This window comes from Neomonachus schauinslandi, chromosome 7, assembly GCF_002201575.2.
Source record: "Neomonachus schauinslandi chromosome 7, ASM220157v2, whole genome shotgun sequence".
NCBI classification, from domain to species: Eukaryota; Metazoa; Chordata; class Mammalia; order Carnivora; family Phocidae; genus Neomonachus; species Neomonachus schauinslandi.
In genome coordinates, this window is record NC_058409.1 from 121288721 (window position 1) to 121299419 (window position 10699).

Genomic DNA, 10699 nt, shown 5'->3' on the forward strand with positions numbered 1-10699 from the left:
AGAGAAGAGAAGAGAAGAGAAGAGAAGAGAAGAGAAGAGAAGAGAAGAGAAGAGAAGAGAGGAGAGAAGAGGAAAGGAGAGGTAGGAAGGAAGTTAGAAGGGAAGGAAGGAAAGAAGGAGGGAGGGGGAGGGGAGGGGAGAAGAGAGGAGAGTGAGGAAGGAAGTTAGAAGGGAGGGAAGGAAGGAAGGAAGGAGGGAGGGAGGGAGGAAGGAAGGACAGGTAGTAAATAGTAGAGCCAGGACACAGTCTCAGGCAGTCAACTATACTACTCTCTTATGATGCCTGTTACATTGTTTATTGTGTCCTAACCATTTTGGGAGATTCATCAGGAAACTCAGGCAAATATGTTTTGTATATGAGCTATACATTTTGTGTATTATAATGGAATTAGCGCTTTGCCTTGGACTTAAGGAGTGGTTGATTCCCCTGGTTGAGGAACTGGGTAAGCTGGAACTATGTGTGAGGAAAGGCTTTTTAAGGCACACTCCACAAGCACTCTCAGTACCAAGGCCAGAAATGATAATGTGAAATTATCCAAGTTGCTGTTCTGAATGTCTCAAAATCACAAATGATTACTCAACCTTATGCTTTCATTTCCCTGTGGTAGCTCTTATCACAGCATATTTCTAAATATTATTATTGTTGAAAGTTGGTCATGATCCTAAAAGATCTTATGATTTCCCTACTCTCTACAATGCCTTTTCTATTACTCACTGACACCAGGGCAATTTTTGTTGCTCATTAAAGTAATTAATACACTCGACAGAACTGTTTGGACTTGAGCCTTAAGATCAGACAAGTGCTTCTTAAACTTTTTTTACAGAAACTCGGGAAAAAAAGGGTATATTTCATACTGAGATTTAGTACAAAGGTAAATATCTAAAATAATTGAAACAAAAGTTTGGAAAAATAGTAATTACCACTAATTATGTGATGCAGGCTTCCATTTTCTTTTCCATTCCATTCAATTCAATCCTATTTCTCTTCTATTCTATTTAACTCTAAACTGGTACAACCACTTTGGCAAATTCTTTGGTAAGGATCCCCTAAAGTGCAATATACCATATCAAATGACCCAACAATTTCACTTTTAGGTATATACCCAGGATAAATGAGTACATGTGTCCACCATTAGACTTGTTTAGAATAGTCACAGAAGTAATATGAACAAAAGAAACGTTCATAAGGCCAAATATCAGAAACTACCCAAAGGCTCATCAACAGTAGAATGGGTAAATAAATGCTGGTATGTTCACACAATGGAGCACTACAATTGTCTGTAATAATACAGATGAATTTCCCACACATAATATTAGACACAAAAGAGTTGATAGTGCATGATTCTAGTTATATAAAGTTCAAAAACAGCCAAAAGTAATCTATGCTATTATAAGTCAGGACAGTGGGACACCTTTGGAGGGGTAGTGATTTGAAGGAGTCATGGTTGGGGGAGCTTCTGGGTACCTGGTGCTTCTTGATCTAGGGATCTAGATGCTGGCTATGGGGGTGGGGGTTCAACTTGTGAAAATGTATCAAACCATGTGTACACTTTTCTGTATGTAAACCATATTTCAATAAAACATTAAGAAAAAATACTGGTCACAAACCACTGAATTATATTCTCCCACTCACAAATCACTTGCAACCTGAAATTTGAAATTTCCTACATTAGATACCAAGAACACCAATGGAAGCCATACTATGACATATCAAAATATTTATATATTTATTTACAAATAATAAAATAGAAAGCTCAAAAGCCTTATTTATGAGCCATTAGACACCAAATAAAAAGAATCCAGAAAAAAATGAAACAGCTAAAAATAAGAATATACTGTCCCATCTTACTTGATTTTAATAACTTTGCAGCTGCTTTCAATTCATATTTTTACTGACTCTTTCATATTTTAATCTATACTTGCTGCCAATCACTTTCTTAAGAAACACAGTTCTGAATATGCTTATCTAGGTTTTTCCATAGTTTCCAAGCCACCTTCTTATTGAAATAGCCAGAACAGCCCACTGGTAAGGAAAATCTCCCCTAATGCTCCCCTTTATGGTCCTTCCCATTAGAATCTGTTTTTCCCCATAGAGCATCCATCTATGACAACATGTCCTCAGAAGCTCTAACCTGCTCTATCCCATTCCTGAGGTGAGAAGAGATGCTACCCGACCATGGCTGATTACAATCAGCAATTACACATTCATAAATGAGTATGGGGCTTGGTACCTTAAAGAGACCCAGATGTATTTCCTTCACAATCATTATCTTTCTCAAGCAAAGTGCAGATTACAAGCTACGCTGCGTATGCTTTTGTTTTTCAAACAGCAGATTATTACATATATAGGGCAGATGTCTTCCAGGACATTTCTTGGCTGACGTCTTTATTCCGTGATTCCATGAGTTTTCTTCAAATTCTACAAAGTAGTAAGATCTCCAAATGAAGGCAGTCCAGCTATCTTGGGAAAGTAGTTTCCGTTTTAGCTGGCCTGTAAGTGTCAATCCATCAGGGGCTGCAGATGCCATTGCTTGGCTTGAGCTCCCCCCCAACCCCTACCCCCCCCCCCCCCCCCAACCCCAACCCCCCCACCACCGCACATCACCACCCCCCCACCCCCCCGCCCTGCAACGCCTCACTGTGAAGTAAAGGTCTTTGGGGCTTTACAATCTCTTCTGAAACCTAGATTGCATCAGTTTCCAAGAATGTCTGACTTTGGCTGTCCAAAATATCTGCCCAAGTCCCCCTTTCTCTTCACATCTGTCTAAACACAAGGGCAAGAGATATTGTGCATGATGCAAAGCCAAGAGTCAGTGCAATGCTCTTCAAACTCAGAGTTAACAGTGAGAATGACATGAAACAAACTCAACCTGCTTTTCACAAAAGCTGAATTTAAATTTTCTGTCTGCTAAAAGTACATTTGAAAAATGAAATCTTTCCATATGGCTTTATTTTCTTCTATATAAAAGGGCTAGACTGAATTCTGCTGTATTTAAAAAAAAAAATAGAGCTCTATGTACATAGTGCTGACATATACACTAAAGTCATCTGGAAAAAATACAAACTACTATAACAAATGCCAAATGCCAAAAGTAGCCAGTCTCATTCTATTGAGACAAACAGATTGAAGGGGAAATGTGTTTAGCTGACAGAATGAATAGAGAAAATCAATCTCTGATCATCAAATATACTGTAACCGGACATGAGGGTTGGGAAGTTTTGAAACATTGTATTTTGCACACAAGATAAATTTAAAGCCTTCAAATGAACGTTTTTCAAGAGATTCTTACAGCCAAGGATGGAATTATTCACACCAGACTAAGTGTTTACATTAGATAGTCCTCTTTAATTCTTGAGGGGGGGAACCATCTTTTAGTGAAGTATATTTTTACACAAAGTTTTGGATCTCAAATGGAGAGAAACAGAATATTCCATAAAAAGAACATTTAGCATCTAATGTTCAAAACACCCTGCCTCCCCTCCCCCCTTTTATGAACACAGTTGTATTAGAGCCCAGATATTTAAGATTATACAGCAAATTTGTAATAGAGCCACATTTCCTTTTGGAATATAATACAGCTGCAAACAAACAAACAAAAAGTCATATTTCCTCCAGTTATTTGCCAAATGGCCACATCCTCATACCAGTAAGAGAGTCTAGTGGAATCCAGACACTACCAGGAAAATGAGCAGGGATAAAATGAAGGTAGTCTAACCCTTCTCTTTCATTTGCCATAGAATAAATCCAAACAGAAAGAAAAGAAGCTTTTCTAAGACTAAAGGTCATATTTTTAAGACATAAAGGTTTCTTTTTAACTATGCCTTTTTTTTTTTTCTTTTTGGCTAAGAAGCGGGATCTTATTTTTGCTGAACACAAGAAAGCATTTCACAAAAAACCTGAATTGCCCATAACTTAAAGAAAAAACACTTGATGAGCTCATTAACATAATCCCCACAGTCCCAGCTCTTTCAAATAACAAACTATTTCCATTTCCTTACATTCTGCTACCAAATTCTGCCTCTCTCCACTGCCACCATTTCTTCCACTTTGTTTTGTCTCTCCCTTCAGTAAACTCGACACTCTGGTAATTCAATCTCCTGTTCAATGTCATGGTTGAATCAAATCGCTGTCACTCAAAATACAACCTGCGGCTTGAACTATGGCATGGTTGAATGATCAGGGCAAATATCCCCAAATCTGGAATTTCTGGGTTTTCAACTACTGAGCTACTAAGTGGCTTTAGACAAGATCTTCTCTATTCCTCAAGAGAATAGGTCAAATCCTGTTTGTACTGACTGGGACTCCATAGAGTGGGGCACTGCAGGCGAAGAGAACTCCACCTATGCATGCTCTCAGTGGGTTAGTGGAGAACTGGTCATCACGGGATTTAAGCAGCAAATTGGCGACAACAGCGTTGACCTCACAAGATGGACGTGGGTATTAGCAAATAATGAAAAAGCTTAGCAAAATGTCACTTTCACACCAGGGTAGAAATCAGAAAAGACCAAAAGGGAGCCCTCTTTAAAGCTGTCTTTACTCATGCAGCATAAATAATGAGGTTTCACAAAGAAAACCACTTCCATTCCTACCACTAGCTCTACTTAAACAAGTTTAAGGCCAATAAAAACGCAGTGTTGGTTTACAAGGGTTAGGAGAAATGAAGGAAGATGGTGAATCTCCCTTGAGTTCAGAAGTTTAAAGAGAAAATCTTAAGGATGGGAAGTGACAAATCATATTGATACTGACTTTTTAAATTTTTTTTACTATATAATCCAAGATATAAACCAGGACCAAGCATATTATATAAATGTTATTAGACAAAGAGTAGAAACTATTCTAAGGACTATAACAGAAGAATACCTGAAGAAACAGGGCTTGATTATGCATTAGAAATTACAAACACAAATGACTGCAGCCACCTAACCTGCTGGACGTTTGCTATGCACTGGGACAGGAGTGTTGAAAGGAACCCAGAGGATGAAACTGGTGTTGGAAAACCATCTGACAGGATCCAGAGCTAAGACACCCTGCTCAGAGACCAGAGACCTTTGCCTAGCAAATTCACTCCAAAGGAGAAAGGGGGCAAGCAGATAGCTCTTTGCTGAGTCCTATCACGAATGAGGCACTCCATAAATATTTGTTGAAATAAACCACACTCAGAAGAACTGGGCTTTTTCAAATTACAACAGCTGCCTTTATGAGTTGTACTGCTCAAACACAGAGTCGTTTGGGAAGGGAAGGACACCAAAACTAAATAATCTCCTTTGCAACTGATAGTAAAATTAGAGGGAAAGCAAACAGCAAGAGGGCAGACAATCAAAATCAAATGGATGTGGACCACTTAAGTAATTGGGTCAAGGGATAGTAAATGCAGTTCAATTTAGGATAATGTTCAATAAATTGCTTTAAGACATAACCTAGGGAATACAGGTTAAATGGAACAACCATGTAGGAGATTGATCTGCAAGTCACAATAAAGAAAATCATTGAAATTAACCACCAGAGCATTACCAACATTAGTAAAAAAAAAAAAAAAAGGCCATAGTGACCCTAAGAGTGAAAAATGCAAATAGACGTGCTCAGACCACAGAGCAGCTGTCCTCACTCATGCACTTCTGTTCTTCCTGTGCTACGGAAAAGTTAACCATTTTCCAAGCAGCTCTCCAAACTTAATATATTTCAAATTACTATGGGCTTCCCCTAATTTCTCTCCAAATTTCCTTATTTGCTGGGAAAAATTGGCAGTTATAGTCACAGATAAAATGGTCATGTTGTAAGTATTACCACCCACTTGTCGAATTCTTCAATGGAACAACATGGGTGGCGCAGAGAATCCGTGTGCCACGGTTAGAGGGCTTTCCCCTAAAGAAGGTGGGTAATGGCACAAAGACAATACCAACCTTACAGGTAAGACCAGGTAAAACTAAAAGTCACCAAGCCCACACTTTCCCCCAGGAACAGACAGAGTTGGAAATGACTGACATTTGTCTATTGGAATTTAAATTTGCTTCCTTTAGTTATGGACAAGAAACATGGGGATACCGGTTCATTTCAATGGACATTTGCTGTGCGGTATGACAGACACAGGGTGCTGGGCGCTGGGGATTCCACAATGATTCCCCACCTCTGGAGACCCACAGTCAGATAATCACAGCACAATGCATAGGGAGAGGACAGCTTCTGCTGCATGTAAGGTGATCACACATACTCTCTGCAGATCTGAACTGGATATAAATTTGGAACAAGTTTCCAAACCCCAGAAATAAAAAAAAATAATAATGTTTTATTGGTATCTCTAAGGCCCAAATGAGAGATGAACTTCAATCATTTTGCTAAACAAAAATGGTTTGCTCTTGCCAGTAAGACAGCAGCTTGAGCCACGATATTCCAGCCAACTTCCTTTCTCAGCTCAAATTTGTCCCATTTTGCCCCAGCCCTGGAGGCGTTTGCTTTTCCAAAAACAGCTAAGACTCACCTAGATTCCTGAAAGGAGCAGGGCTAACCCAACCAGACTCACTAGGTATCTGGATTTCACTGGCTCAAGGAAAAACATTTTAATGGAAGGCAACACAGTTGTGGGAGTCTGAGACAGGTTGGTTTGGATCCAACTTCTACATTCTATCAGCTTGTTACTTAGCATCTCTCAACCTCAACCTACTCATCTTTATAACAGGAATAATTACTCTTCGTTGTTAATTTGTTCTTTATACTAAACAAGGTAATACAGGTAACAGTGCCTAGCAAATACCTCAATTAATGTTGAGACCCATTCCCTGCCACTATTCCCATCAGACGCTGGGCAAAGATACTTTCCTACATTCCATTCTTCCATTCAGCACGTCTCTAAAAAGTAGCAGACAGTGGAAATGGCCTCAGCTGGTCATGGTATTCCAAGGGATACCTAAGTTTCTATCTTGTGAGTAAAAAACATGCAGGGTCTATAGTGGGGAAGACACCCCTCCTTCTAGTAAATACTTTCAGAGTCATCCCTCTCAAAACAGTCTTAGGTATATTCCATACTTGGTTTTGTCAAAGATGAGTCATGTCTCAGCCACACTGAAAGAACTGGATATGGGAGAATTTTGCCAGAGGGTACAAATGATGGATGAAGGGGGGGGACCACTATGCTTATTCTCATTATAGGTAAGGAATTTTATGGAAGAGAGAAGTTGAAAAACGGGCCAAAGACACACAGCATTTCAGAAGTAAAGCTGATGAGTGGTGTGCCTCGATTTCCAGCACTGTGCTCTATTTTGGCAGGAACTAAGTCTGCCTTTTTCACTGTCATGGCCTTAACGCTTAGCCCCTAGCAATGCCCGGAGCCTGCAACTCCTGGCAATACCTAGCAACACTTCACCATAATAGGCACTCAATAACTGCTTATAAATCAATAATCTTAAGAAAGGTAAAATTAAAAGCATGCAGCAGCTCAGAACCTGCACTTAAAGCAAAACCTAATAAAATATATATACATCGAAAAGGAGATATCCTGTTCTAGTGCAGGACAAAATGAGACATTTTTTTCAAACTCGCAAAGACTGTGAAGTAAGTTCCCGCATTCCTACCCAATCGTTATCTTGCAATATCCCCCAACCCTCTTTTTTTCAGGACAATTTCCTATCCATTCCCCAAAACAACTCTCCACATAAAATATATTTCATCATGGTTCAAACTTACAACATTTTTTAATAAAGAAACACCAGATAAACACTAGGAGAGCTAATACTTTGGTGCCAAATAACTAAACAGATGTGATTCCTACCACTTCCTACCTTTCCAAAAGACGTGATTAATGGGGAATTATAGGAATATTCTAATTCTTGATGAAAAGCTTGATTGATTTATTGGTGCCTGCAGCCAAATAATAACCAGGTCCATGTTTCAAATCACTACAGATGACCCAGAATCTGGGGCTCATCACGATTCTATACTTTGCTACAAGACTGGTGCCAAGAAAATCTCCTCCAGGCTCAGGAATCCTTCTTCCTTTCTGGATAAATTCTATATAGCTTTCCCTTTAGCTCCTGCCTCGGGTTAAGATTTCCTGCAGCAGCCTTGTAAATGACTCCTGTCTTTGAAAGAGTCATTAAAGTTACACCATGTCTCTGATTCCCACCTTTGGAACAATTTCCACTTTCCACCCAAACAGGATCTTGCACAGAAGTGCTCAGCCCAGCATCGATCATCCCTGGAAACCATCATGGTCCTTCTGTTCGTGGACTAGGTTGGGTTCTTCTGCTGTGTCTGTACAGCATTTGTATCTCCCCCACGGCATATCTTCATATATTACTAATATCTATTTAATTGCCTATCTTTCCAACTAGACTGCATGACATCATATCCTCAGTACCTGGTGGTTGTTAAGTAAATGAATGCCTCCCAAAGTTTTATCAGCCTTTAAAAGCCAAATTTCATTCTTTGTCATGAGAGAAACCATAGCACTGTTACTTAAGCTAACAGTCTCCTGATACCCATTCTAATCTCTGTTCTTTGTTCTTTGTAACTGAACCCCAAGCGTTCTGGCAAGGAACAAGGCCACATAGCTAGAGATGCTTCCAGCCTCCCTTGCAGCTAGGCTCTGGGTGTAAGCTGAAGAGATGTGTACAACTTCCAGGCCATGTCATTAAAAAGAGGCTGCCTCTCCTCTACTTGCTCCTTCCCATTCCTAAAGGCTGGAAAGCAAACATAGTGGTGCTGAGACAGCTGCAGCCAGGCAGATGAGGACAACAACCTAACAATGGCAGAATCACAAGACAGATGAAACTTAGTCCTGGGTGACCTCAGATAGTAGACCCATCTGTCTACCCTGGACTGCTCACCTGTCCCTAGACTTACATCAAAGAGAAGCCAACTTGTCTCTTTATGCCTCTGAATTTTGGGGTCTCTCTCTTTTAGCAACGTAAGTTGAACTTTTAATAATCCATATCGTTTGTAAATTCCTATAACTTAATTTTGACTACAAAAAGGGACATTTTTGAAGTTTCCTAACCAAGTATCCAAACACTGAATATCACTACCATCATGGATATAGGAAACTTATAATCATCTACTATTCATGAAGCTACTATCCCAAAGCAATAAACAATAGAGCATAATTCTATTTACCACCTGCCCTAGAGTCAATGCTTTGTCTATATAACCGATGGCTGCTGTCTTAATTTGGGGTTGTAAAAAATTTGTTGTGGGGGCACCTGGGTGGCTCAGTCGTTAAGCGTCTGCCTCCGGCTCAGGTCATGATGCCAGGGTCCTGGGATCGAGCCCCACATCGGGCTCCCTGCTCGGTGGGAAGCCTGCTTCTCCCTCTCCCACTCCGCCTGCTTGTGTTCCCTCTCTCACTGTCTCTTTCTGTCAAAATAAATAAATAAAATCTTTAAAAAAAAAAAAAAGTTGTGCTAAGTGATACCAACTGGCAAAGTGACAAATCGTCCTTTTCAATGTAATTTTGGAGCACTATTTATTTGTATAAATAGTGTATTTAACCAGGTCTAAAGCATTTTTCAGTACCTATTACCCATCTATAAGACCTTATAATACTACAACTAGAAGAAATACAATGGATTCTCAGAGGGTGCTTGTGGAATCAGTCTTGGGCCTTCAAACCACACCTTGTATATTTGAATGTTTTAGAAAATCAGTATTTTGCTGTTAAAAATAATAAACCTCAAGAGACATTACAACAGACTTGGTCCTTCTCTTTCTTTTTCTAGTACTTAAACCCTGAAGTCAGGCAGAATGCTCATAATGGCTGATAAGAACCGTCTCAGCTTTTAAAGACACATTCAGCTTGTCACGAGCTATGAGCTGGACTCAACTTTTGCCACAAGTAATTTCCTACAAACAGGCACAACAGTTTTATAGGGTTCTCCAGGTGTCGAAGATGGACCAGGTGGAAACAAATCAAATTCCCTTTAAACACAAAAGCTTCTAGCTATAATCCCCTCACAGAGAGCTTCCTCTATAGGTAAGTCTTTCTGGCTTTTAACCCATTTATGCTTCCAGTTAGACTTAGAATGCATACCATGTTCTCATTAGGATCCAGCTACGTGAATAACTACATCACTTCCTTTGGGTTTTTATGCAAACGTCATCTTACTAGCGAGGTCTTCTCTGCCCACTCTACCTAAAATTTCAGGCCTCGTGATACTCCCTGTCCCTATAGTATTATCTAATGTGCCCTACATTTTACAGATTACTCTTATTATAATCTGTTTCCCCTATTAGAATATAAACTCCATGAGGGCAGAGAAGCATGTCTTTTTTACTTAGCGCTATATTCCCAATGCCTAGAACAGTATCTGACACATACAGGAGAAGGGGATTTTAGGAAATACATGTTGAATCAATGAATGAATGGAGGCCCTTTCCAAAAATTTATATTGAGCACCTCAGCAGGGCATATTCTAATCCTAGTGCTTACTCACACATTGTGATTGGGCCAACCACGTTAGCTCATGGACATAAGTCCCCCACTTGCTGGTTTTGTTTTATCCGTAGCCACAGATAAAAAAAATTATTAAGATGTCATAAGAGGAAAGAGAAAATTTCAACCCAAATGCCCTCAAACCAAAACAGACTTGTTTCCAATCAAATTAAAAAGGTTTGGCTTCTGTTATGGGTTGAATTGTGTCTCCCCCCAAAAAGGTATGTTGAAGTCCTAACCTCTAGCATCTCAGAATGTGATCTTATTTGGAAATAGGA